The following is a 12,846-nucleotide window of genomic DNA, read 5'->3' on the forward strand; positions in this document are numbered from 1 at the left end:
TTTTGCCCTCTTTTCTGTCTATCTGGGTTACAAGTTCTTCAAAGAAAGGATCTTCAAAAAGTGTGCAGAGTTTCTTAGTGAAAGTGGTCTTGATCTTATATTGAAACCAACACCACAACCAAGTAGCCCTGCATCAGTGCACCAGAAAAAAAAACAAATACTAGATCCTTTGCAAAGTTCTGCACTTTTCTCTTTGCTGGTGACTGCACCACATGAGGTTCCTTCTTAGGATACAGAGTACTCCTACTACAGCTAATACTTGGGATAACAAATATATGTCTATCTAATTAACAGATTGAAGCAAAACCTAAGGGGTTTGTTAACTTGTTTAAAAAAGTAACATTATCTAAGAAGTCCAGGAGTGATATACTTTTTCCTCTAAAAAAGTTTCATTGTAATCAAGGATGTGACTGTAACAATTGAGTACCAGATTTTGTTACCTTGGTTAAGTGGCCTTTTGCTACAGTATGGGCTGTGATATGGCCTGGGTTACCTTGTTACCATCAGTACCTGTTCTGCAGCACATACAAAATCAGGTCACTGGTCACAGTTCAAGTTTACAATGCCTACATTGTCAAATTTGTTATCTTGAGTTTGAAATCTATTTTGATCAAGAAGTAAAGGACTTAAACCAAATACTGCCCAGTTAATTTGTTCAGACCTAAATTACTTGTTAGGTTTGCTAAATTTTTGCCCATGTTGAAGCTGTCCACAGCTCAAGAGAATTCCATACCCAGGGATTCTGCTTTGACAATTTTTTTAAATAACCTTTCACTGTACACCTGTCATCTAATGCTTAATAAGCTCTTAATCAGTAGGTTGCACTCCTGAAACATTATTCTTTACCCGCAATTTGGAGTGCTTCTCATTTAATGTTTTGGCTTTCTGTTGTTCTTCTTTTCTTTTTCCCTCCCACTAAAAATCTTTAAAATAGTTACTTAGCAGGACTGATCAAAGCATGTCATTTGCACTTCTGCAGACCAAGATGTAACAAAAGAACACCTCATGGTTGTCAACAACATGCACATACAAACCCACTCTCCCCATACAATTTTTTAATTCAATTTACTGTAAGTGATTAAATTCTAATTTAAATTGCTGACTTTACATCAGCAAAGGTTTGTCTTTGCCACTGGCTGCTTTTTATTGGTGTCTCCCCCATGGAATAAATCCAAGATTTTTCTCTGACATCTTCAGAAATGAAGTTCTTTTAATCTTAAGTTACCTCTACCTAATGTCATCAATATTCAATATTCCAAATATTCTACCTGTGACAACCAAGAAAACCCTTAAGTTTTCCTTCCCTCCAACTAAACAGTAAAGTCACCAGATCAGGTCACGTAACTACTTCTGATCTAAAAAGATCCCAAGTGGGACAGCAAGCAACCCTTAGATAGTAGAGTAAGTGACACTCTTGACTAAGAGACATTCAGAATATTCACACAGAAGATCAACAAGCAGCACACTTTTAAGTGCATACTTAAAACCGGCACTCAGTATCCCCCATGGAGTTCAATAAGCAGAGCAATTTCTCACCGTCTGTGCATTAAAAGCCAAGACAAGGGAAAAAGTTTCCATTGTATCTAGTAACAAAAACTGTTTGTGCATACATTGGCCTTTCAGGCATATGTGGTCTTACACTTTGTCACTTCAGAGCAGATGCTTAATTGGGAGGAAGCAATTTTAAACATCTGTAGCCAATATCTGAGAAGCTAGATGAAGACCACACAGAGCCTTGAGGAAATTAAAAGTGTATGCAATTATGTCACTTCCTAGACTGCATATTTAGGAGAATTAAAAAACAACAAACAAAACCAGCAGTTTCAATAAAGAACCTTCAAAATCCTTCCTCTCCCCTCATTTGCTTTCCTCTGCCTCAGAAAAAAAATCAGGTACTTTAGGAGATGAAAGCCTATTAACAGCAACCAAGGTTTGACCAACAAGAGACATGGCATCCCCCAAAGGAAAAAGAAGGGAATAAAGACCAATTTAGTATCAAGCCTTTAATCCCTCAGGGAAACAAGCAAAAGAGTAAATATTTAGAAGATGAACCATTACTTAGTTCTAGTGTGTCTCAAGTGTATTGCAATAACTCGGGTTTACTGAATACACCTGCAGCATATACAACAGCAAAAAGTCTTCTGCCAAGAAAAAGCCAGGGAACAGTCTCTCCAGAATCCAAGTTTCTAGCTTGCAACAGCACTGTTGGTAGTACCCCCCAGAACAGGGCTGCCTCCTTATTTCTAGTTACATCTTTCAGAAGCCAAGTTCTTTACTTCACAGAAGAACCTTGAAAAGGAAGACTATTCAGCTAAGCTGCTTTCTCCTCGGGTAGCTGCTACAGTCGCAGAGAAAACAGAAAATGAGGTGACCAAACACATCAGTTCCATGAACATAAGGGAAGATGGCCAAGAGATTCAGTTCCAGCAAGCATCTGGGGAGACTTGCATTTTTCAAAATTGCTTTGCTTAAACAGAGCATTGTCTACACAAATCAGTGTGCAAACCTTAAGAGAATTAACAGGTTTAAATAAACATATAAATGCAGCCTGGTTTTGCTGCCCTTTTTTTAGAAGTAATTTATTAGTGTGCTATACACAAATAGCATTCTATTTCCCAACTGTGAAACAGGGGAAAGATGTGACTGTTTACATTACCAAATATGTAAAAAGAAAGGTTACTTTCCTATGAAGATTACTGTTTGAAAACTTTAATTAAGATCAAGACAACAAAATGGTAATGGCTCAGCTCACGCAAGGCTTGTGTAACAAGAGGAAAATCACAGGTTTCACAAAAATTATATGACCAATAAAAATTTTTCTATGTCCACAAAACTGATCTCTAAAAATGTTCCTCAAGGGGATGCCAAACCTTTTGATCTGCTCTCTGAGAGCAGAGAACCGCCATGTAAAATACTGTAAGTAGCACTAGTGAGCTATTGGTTCTTAGGAATAACCAAAGAACTTGTCAGAATTTACAACCTATAAAACCGCCAGAGTGGCTCCATGGCAGAAGTGAAAGACTAGAGGCATGGACGCTGTGTTTGGCCAACATACAGTAACTTATTTAGCAGACATGCTTTGGCTAGATGGTAAAAATCTACGTTTGATCTAAACTACAGACTAAGGCTTTACAACATGCATTGGGGAGGGTAAAACTCCAGACTACTGTTTGCAAGTCCCCTGGTCTCCAGCCTACAGTGGAAGGCACCCATTCCTCTGGAACAGCAGGGAGAGCATACCTGATGCTGACAGTTTTATGAGAGGTCTCTGGACCACGAGATTGTCTTGAAACCTCCCTGAACAAATCAATATATACAGATTGCTGAACTTGCACATCCTGAGCATCAAAACCATGGATCATTACAAAGTACTGTGGTACCTTTATTCTCCAAGGACTGCAACTGGAACATCGTCTTCTCCTCCAGAGAACAAACACAAACACAAGTAGCAAATTTCCAAGAAAAAATCATAGAATCATAGAATAGTTAGGGTTGGAAAGGACCTTATGATCATGTAGTTCCAAACCCCCTGCCATGGGCGGGGACACCTTACCCTAAACCATGCCACCCCAAAAATACTGCTAAAACCTCTGTGGAAAACTTCCATTTTTATCCTGCATGTAAATGATGCATTACCTCAATTTGTAGCACATACAGATCTTTCTAAGAAGTAAAAAATCCCAAGCCTTAAATGAATTAATTGCTATTAATGAGCAACAAAAGACAGAAACAAGCATGCTCTCTACTCTCTCATGGGTTATGATGGCCCACTCAAAGCTGACTCAGGAACTAATGTAGTTGTTTCAAGATACAAAATAGCAAAAGATTCACTCTTTGGCAGCTTTTAAACCATCTGTTCCACGCTATTTTAATCACTTCTGCTCAGTACAGGGATTATGGGTTTTAGTTTATTTGTGGTGGAAAAACAAAGAAAGCTGCATTTTTGGAGTGCGTGTGGGGAAATCCAGAATCCCCCAACTACTCTGAAACTGGGGTATTTGAAGAAAGCAAAAGGTTTGCTGCTTGCATGCTTGAGTGTGATACAACCACCCTCCCCCTCCATGAGGGATTCCTCCTGTGCCTTGAAGCAAACACAAATTGGAATGTGCCACACTGACCTGAAAAAGGGGGAAGTGGGGAAGGAGCTCCTTTTAGCCACTTTATTATGGCAAAACAATTAGTACCATTCTTTCCAATGGAAGAACCTAAAAGTTCCCATTGCTATTTGTTGTGGGAAATTGCTTATTAATGGGAAGAATGTGTTTCCTCAGCTCAAGACTTTCCATGACTTTCTTGCATTACTAAAAGATCAGTTGGGTAGAATTAGAAGGTGGGTTTGAAGTGATGGGTGTATCCTCTCTGTAACACAGTGATTTCACCTCCCTTCTCTTCTCCATCAAGAAAAGAAAACAGTCCTTTGAGATGACAAGCAAATGGGAAAGGTTAGTCCTACAGATAATTCAAACAGTTCTTCAACTAAAAGTGTCCTCTGTACAGCTGACTAGTGGATCAACACAAGTGCTTGTGTTTACCTGCCTGAGCTACTCAAATGACTATTCCCGCACAGCACTTTCATCTTTCTCGAGGAAATGTAGTGTTACGGTTTCCACTTCTCACTGTGTCTTTTTAGTACTGCTAAGGGGAGCTGACACAGCTCTTTGTGCTGCTCTAAGCTGAAATGGTGTGCCAGTTCTTTCCCAGGGTGATGAAGGGAAATATGTCTTCCCCAACATCAAAAAATGAGGCAGTTTTCTTGAAAACACTGAAAGACATTGAAATACTGAAACACTTATCAGGACCTCAAATGATTTAGCCTGTGATCTTAGATGTAGGTAGGCAACCGATCTTGTGAGAGGGAACTAGATGTCTGTCTAACCATGTCAGCTTGCCCAAGCTTAATGTACCATTGAAAAAGAATTTTTTCCGCTGCAAAGATTAATTTTTGGTATTCTCATGATCAGTAGCTCCTATATGTTACCATTTAATACTGATATCAAAGGAGCCACCCAACTACATGAAGGTCAGGATAGATTTGGACAAAACAGGATCAGTGTGTTTGTTTGCATGATTTTAGATGACTAACAGTGTTGGCTGGAAAATAAATCAACAAAACATATTATGAATTTTTAAAATTTTCGTTAAGATTTTTCAGCCAGTCCAGAGTAAATTCATATTTAGTGTCTTTTACAGTCATCAAAAGTAGCAGGAAATAGAATGTACTAATAAAAATGCTTGATTTTTGCATATAGACAAAGCATGCAGAAAAATAAAAATCTAAATATAATCAACAGCTCATCTGGAGTATAAAAGACATCCAAAGACTGTAAGTAGCGTAAGTAAATATCTATTTTATATGATTAAAATATTGATAGTAAGTGCTATTAGCTACAACATTTGTTATGGTGCAGAATAAACCCATATGCTGGTAGCTAAGAACTTATTAACTCTTAACTATGTAAGTAGAGGAGACAGGAAAGTTCCCTTGGTTTACACAGATTTGTGCAGCCACTTTCCTCTGCTTAAGGATCCACTAAGTGGATTAATCATTCCTGATCTTGGCACACTCAGATTAAGCAAAAAATTTCCACAGGAAACATTTTCTGTACTACAGTAAATGAAACCACAGTGAGATACTTTCCTTCCTCTTTTTCTTCACCTTATTGGCCCAATTTGGGGGCTTCAGCATTCCATCTGGCATATGCAACTACTCAAAACCTCTGAAAATCAGGACCTGAGTGAATATTATATACCCATAGAAGGTGCCAGTCTAAAGCAGAAAGGGATTGTAGTGATCTATTTTTAGGACAGAAATGTCACAGTCAATAGTGAGGCACATATCCTGCTTCACTCTGCCCTAGAGGCAACAGATTTAAAGGTCAGAAAGCAGCCCTTTCTGGAAATACTCCATTTTAGCTTCTCTAATAAGAGCATGCAATTAGCCTTTTGAATGAGAAAGTTATTTACCAATAGTGGGAATACTTCAAACTGCACAGACCCTGCATATATGTACACTTTGGAAGGTTGTTTGCCACAAGCACTTAAGACATTTTGCATTGGTTGTTAAGAGTCCATGGGATGCCCCAGGCGCTTGCTCTCTGCAATGTGAGCATGATAGACAGATTGTACCACCTGTTTTCAACTGTGCCTTAACGGCAATTCCAGAAAAATAAAGGATAAAAGGAACAGAATAAAGAGTGGGAAATGGATTTGCTCCTCAAAGAACTCTCTAGTGGTCGGCAAATGATTGTTTTCTCTCTTCAACTGATTTTTTCAATCTCAATCTCAAATTTGGGATGCTTCCAAAAAGAGATTTCAAAGTCCTCATGCAAACAAGAGATTGCATGATGGCCGTTAACAGCCACCTGCTATCACTCCGAAGCTTCTAGGGTAACTGGAGAATGGAAATCCAGATAGCTGGTTGTGAAGAGAGACAAGTCTTTAGTGAAGCCGCAGTTGTAACAGGTTCTACCATACCTGTTACCACTTACATAACTTCTACGTAGGAAGACAATTTTATTTTTATTTAAGCCACAAAGATATGAATACATAAATGAATGCATGTAATTTTCTGGTATCTTAAGGAAGATGATTAAATTTAAGCCTCACTCGTGGGCAATTACCTGGAAATAGTGATCAGTAGATAATGTACAATGAACAGAATGTTGAGCACCCTTTAAACACAAAGATAGACTTATTTAGCTCTCATACCTGCTTTTCTTTTTTGAACTTACTGGTGTTGGTAACTTCATTAACTTCCTTTGCAGCCTCTAAGTCCCCACGGCGTGAGTTTTACCAAGTGGAAGAAATCTGATCTTTTGCAGTGCACCTCCCTGATTAATCCATTGCTAGCACATCAGGGCAACTTTACTGTATTATTTAGGGAGGGAACATAGCTAAAACCTCACAACCAGCCTCAGCTCATTTAAGAAACATGGCTGAAATTCCCCTATGTGTGTTTCTGTGTAAGAAGTATCATGTTATCCTTCATATTCCTAAAGGGGAAATTGTTATGAAGCCCTTAATGATTCAAGGCCAACAAATAATGGGTTACTTATTTATGACATCATAAATTGAAGTCACACATGAAACTAAACGAATCAAAGCTGCTTTTGTCTACATGCTTTCTTCATTTCTGGTTTTGTTATGAAAATGAGTTAGTGATTTGGCTTTCAGAGACTGGAAAAAGGGATTCATTTCATAAGAGTGGCATGAAGCTGAGAATACTGCATTGGGCACAGTCCTGCCATACTGCAAAGCATACTGCATGGAGGAAAGCGGCCTTAAAAATACCAGAGCTCCAACTGTCATGTCTGAGGTATTGTTAGCAAACAATCTAAGAAACTTTAACATATTGACACATCCCTTCACCACTGTAATTCAAACAAAATGCCAGCAGGCATTCAGAAGAACTGATGGAGGAAAGGGGGAGTTTAAGCTCTTTGCCATCCACAAAATCATGCTCTGGACCAGCAATGCTGTCCTATTATTTGCTGGCTCAAAAATACTGATTCAGCAAAGAATTAAGCATGTGCCTAAATTTAAGCAGTTTAATTAACTTTGACGTCAGTGAGCCTACTTGTGTGCTTATAATTAGATGTGTGCTTGCTGAAGCAGAGCCCATCTGAATAGAATCTCGTTGATTTTAATTTGGCCCTTTGTCTTTGCCCCTCATTTATTCTTTGCAGTGACTGAAGGATTAGTGCTAAGGTTCTGATTCAGGAATGCACTTAAACAACTCATCTTCACTCATAACATGCAAAAAGAGGCTAAGCAGGTCTCAAAAAAAGAATAAGCATAGACCTATGTGCTTTCCTGAATAACAATTTCATGATTGAAGAGTGATGAGAGAGGACAGTTATTTCACCCATAATGTAAATTGGGTGGTCTGGTCTTTCTTTTTGAAAGTCAGGGTGTTTTTAAAAGGCAGAGAATCTTTTACATTTATGTAAATGAAGAGCTGAAAGTTGTGCACCACAACCTATATATGCAAATTTGCAAGTAAGCAGCTACTTCATAGAGTAATTAATTCTAAATAGGAATACTTTTTCACTGTTGTTAGTTCTTGCAGTGTAGAGGAGCCTGCTGTAAATGTCCCATTTCTTCAATTCAGTGATGGCTTTCAGGTCCCGGGATATTTTAAGGGATCTTGTTATCTGGGATATTTTAAGGTCACATACAACCAAACACAAAATAAAGCACAGAATAAAAATAAATACATACAAAACCACCAACAACAAAAACCCACCAAAAGAACACCTTTATGAAGAATGCCAAGAACATGAACACCAGTCATCCAGACAACAGAAGTAACAGTTCAAGTCCCAGAGGTCAGAAGACAGCCAGGTGCCCCCACAGCACACACACCAGAGCAAAATAGCAAGATCAAAGCCCCAGCTACTGCCAGGCAGCTCAGCTAAACACCTCTAGAGGAAAATCTGATGTCTTTTAACATGCCCATGCAATTGTATTCAGCACACAGACAGCATCTTGAACAAGCCTTTAAACTCAAATACTTAGCCCATTCTTCTGTGTTTATGGCCTTTTAAAATCTGGAATACATGACAGCTGTTATTAACTGCAGGCACCTACAATTTAAAGGTGGATTTGGAAGGCTACAGCAGTGGAGGGGGAAGATGAAAACCACAAAATGAGTTCACCGTGAAAAACACTACAGAGTTACTTAATAAAAAAAAGAAACCCAAAGAGAACTCCTGAAGACTCTCTGCCACCTATCACAATTCTCATCTACCAAGCTCACTGCGGGGTTCTGTGATCCTCTGTACTGTGATGCTGTAACACAGGGTAGGGCTACTGTGCTGCACCTGGGTGTACCACTAACAGAACCACTGTCAGGTGCCTGAGCTGCACCCAGCAGCTGAAACAGCATAGGATCCATTAAGCAGTTTGCATTAATTGTATTTGTAAACACACAGCTAATATACCAACAGGTCTTTGAAAACTATCCATCAGAAATCCCACTGATGTAATGATTTTTCAGAAATCTTACTTAAAACTGTGTGCATGTAGTGAGATGGCTAGTCTTTTATTAACTCTAAAACTGTTGGCACATACCCAAAGTTCTGCTTTCTGAAGAACACCAGGAAAAAGGTTTTTAAAGGTCCTTCCTCAAATTACACTGAAGAGAAAGCCAATGATACAAAGCGACCAACTACCCATTTACTTCATGAGTGCATTTGGAGATGAAAGAACAGAGTAAGAACAAACCAGTTGAATTATTAAGGCAATGTGCTTTAAGTGACAAAACTAATACAATTCTATTAAAGCTGTTTAGTTTGTTACAATAGGCTGACATACTGGAGTTGAAGAAGATGTAGGAAAATAATTAATTTAGGTAGCAATTTAAGTTATGGGGATATTATTTACTTATTAGCTTGCACATGCCACAAGAGAACCACATTATTACCTGCAGAGCTCGTAACATTTCATTATCCCATTCCCATTACTTTGGGTTTTGCATTACTATATGATTGTGTTTCCTTTGACACAACTAGATCTTTTCATCTTAAAATCTGTATTTTTACCCTAAGATTCAGTCTCTTAAACACTACCTCATTTGTCTAGATTTTGACAGCTTTGCAGGCAGAGCAGGCATACACTGTCCTCCTCTGCTCTCATTCTGTGACCTCTCTCTTCTTTGCTCTCTTTCTGCTGCATCAGTAAAAGGAATAGACCTATTTCAACTCTGTCACCTCTACAGCTTTAAACACTTAGAAACAGTTGCCAAAAAATGGGCACTGTTTAATGCACAGGACAGATGATGTTTGGTCTGGGTCCACTGAAAACACCAAATCTATGCTTTGTCACAATCCCATACAGCCAGTGCTTAAAGCTTTCTCTCCAGAGAAGGGGAGACTTGGAGTTCAGAAAAGATATTGCTAAAAACTAACACTTCTAAACATGGAACTTTAACAGTAATTCCAACATTGCTATAGAAGACAGCTATTTCTGTATAGATGAGCTTTCTCAAGCCTAGCTTTAGATTTTCAATCTGTGACCTTTATAGCTTTATTGACTTCATGATAAGTAAAGAGTTTTGGACAAGGAGATGAAAAGGCAGATAAAAACATCACCTATGCAATGAAATACAACAATAGAACAATGGTCCTTTACAGACTTCTTTTTATCCACCTTTGTAGACCAAATGGCACCCGCAGAATAAACTCTTTCATGGGGCAACATATACAATTAATATCTGACTCTTCCAGGTTTCTAGTATGTTTTCAAACTGCAGTCCAAATATATTTACTTCACAGTAGACACACATCTATGCTCACATTCCTTCCAGATCCTCAGTATAGTGTTGTTTTCTTCTCTACAAAATTCCCCTCCAGAATTACTTGCATCATGCAGAGACTGTCAGCCATATATCAGCATTGGCTTTTTGAAGACTACCTTTAGAGGTCATCATGATCCTCCTAGAGTTTATGATTACCTGATTTACCAGTTTAAGATTCAATCAAATGTGGGGCCAATATATTTCCCATCCTCCCTCGATTTGAAAACATAACCCTCTGTTGGAGACCCTGCCTCTTCCTCTCTCTCTTAGTGAAAGCATACATTTGTCACTGATGTGTGAAGATGTGAATTCTACCAGATCAAGAAAATATGAGGAGCACAGAACATACTTTCAACTGTGCAAGTCTGCCAATCAGTAGTGTTGACTGAACCAAAGGGGAAAGTGCCAATTCCCCCTCTGTTTTTCTAATACCACCTTCAGTGTCTGCTATACCACACATTATAATCAAGGGCGGGGAGAGAACAAGAAAAAAGTTGAAATGCCTCTGCATATGCATGTGAAGCTGCTCTAAAGGGATGCTGAACGCCACTCTGCTGTCCTTCATAAGAACTGAAGCTTAGCTCCTAGCAAGGACTCTACAAGAAGACTGGCTGCTGAACTCTGCTCAGCTGACTTCTTTGCCCTGACACATGGCTCAGGTACTCATATTAGCCATAAATTCACTCAGTTTGAGCTGTTGAATTCTGGTGTCAGAGATACCTTATAATCAATGACCAAAGGATCTCATTAAGCCTCCAGCAGCGGTTTGATGATCCACCAGCTTTGTGTCACAGGCTTGAGGACTTTGCCATCAGACATTATTCTTGTTTAACATCACAGCTTCCTGTCCCCCTGGAGGCACTGAACATGTGGAGGCTGTTCCCACTTACACAAAACAGGCAACACACACTTCTTCCCACCCCTCTATCACAATTCTTTAAAAGGCACCTCAGTCCCCAGACCCTAACACATAGCTTCATACAATTGTATTGTATGAATATATCCAAGAGTAGCGCAGAGGCAGGAACTCCTTGAGTGGCACCCATCTTACTGTATTGCTGCTGCCTTGGCTGAGGAACTGCTTTATGCCTTCTTCCTGTATCAGTGCAAGTTGGGAGCAATAGTTGGCTAGAAAGAATCAAATGAACACAGAAACCCCAACCAAAGACTTTATCTTTACCTATTAATTTTTCCACACACTAAAAGAAGGAAAAAGAATCTCTCTCTTTTGGAAGAACATTTTTTCTTTCTTCCATTCTGACAGTTGCTAGACCAGAATGTCAGTCTGGGCTTTTTCCAGCTCACAATGATGCTCATCCTAGGTATCAAATGTATTATCTAGCTAAATTGAGTAAAATTTTAGATCAGAACATAAAACCAATATACTGTCCTACAAAGCATACTAGATGTTGTAACAGGACAGAGAAAGGAGGTTTACGTCATTTTTGCTCCAACAAAAATCTACCTGAAGCCTTTGCTTTTGCTCTCAAGACAGCACAACACTGAACACAACTCTAGTACATTGTTGCTTTTCCTTTGGTCAAGTCACACTTACTGTAGTCACTGCTAATTATTTCAAACACACACATTTAGCTGTAATACTAGAATACCTCTAAAACAAAAGCCCCTTACTGCTTGCAATGGTATTTGGCTTTTTAAGGACCACTAGGACCACTCCAACATTCCCAGTGGGAGACAGCAACTGTTATAAATTTCCAACAATTTACATCTCCCAATCTCATTTTAGACCAGCAGTGAGTAATTTTTTCACACTGAGAATCTAGAGGTCTCTCTGGCTCTTTGCCTTAATTGAAATTGCTTCTGTAGTAAATACACTAAATAATTTCATTTGTTTTGTCTATGATGGAAAGACAATATCTTCCAGAGTGAGCAAGACTAATGTCATTTGGGTCTGACCAGGCAATCACAGGGGAGACTGTCACGCAAGAAACAAATTCCCTGCTTTGTACACAGATGTTCAATGTTCAATTTATCTACTCAGGAGCAGCCCTGGTTCAGTTCAAAGCCAAGTCAGTAATATTGCCTTTAAAAATGTTTAAATTTATTTTTTTCTGTAGAGAGTTTTCTTTAGAAGATGCACCTTTTAAACCAGTCTGTGAACCTGAAACAAGGGATTGTTGCCTGTGGCTGCAGGTTCAAATCTATAGAAGCCCTAAACATAAATAAGGAATATATTGAAGGGGGCTGAATTCAACCATTAGTTTGACTTTCTGTATGAAATGTTGCTACTTTCAGTTTTGCTGAGAGTGAAGCAGATACTCAGTCCATAGAAAACACAAAGAAACACTGGTTCTTTGTGACATGCAAGCACGCAAGAAATACATATTCTCAACAACAAAGCACAGGTACAACAGAGTTACCTACTATACAGACAGATAAAAGAATCAAAGAGATTTGCTTAGGACTGCACAATATTCAGGCATCTTAACGCCTGATGATTTCTTCCTTCTAGCACAGTAGGAAATCCTATCCATGGGCCCCAGCCCCAACAACAACTACACCTATGAAGACATCTTACTGGAGCAGAG

At 38.9% G+C, this 12,846-nt stretch overlaps 1 protein-coding gene across 8 annotated transcripts in view; it reads right to left on the bottom strand.

Moving 5' to 3' along the window:
* ZMIZ1 (zinc finger MIZ-type containing 1) overlaps positions 1 to 12,846 on the bottom strand; it is a 344,473-nt gene that overhangs the window by 103,085 nt on the left and 228,542 nt on the right. The window lies entirely within an intron of this gene.

The sequence above is a fragment of the Pezoporus flaviventris genome, unplaced genomic scaffold, assembly GCF_033815535.1.
Source record: "Pezoporus flaviventris isolate CSIRO_AGI_PZ_B2104156 unplaced genomic scaffold, CSIRO_AGI_Pfla_v1 ptg000001l, whole genome shotgun sequence".
Classification (NCBI taxonomy): Eukaryota; Metazoa; Chordata; class Aves; order Psittaciformes; family Psittacidae; genus Pezoporus; species Pezoporus flaviventris.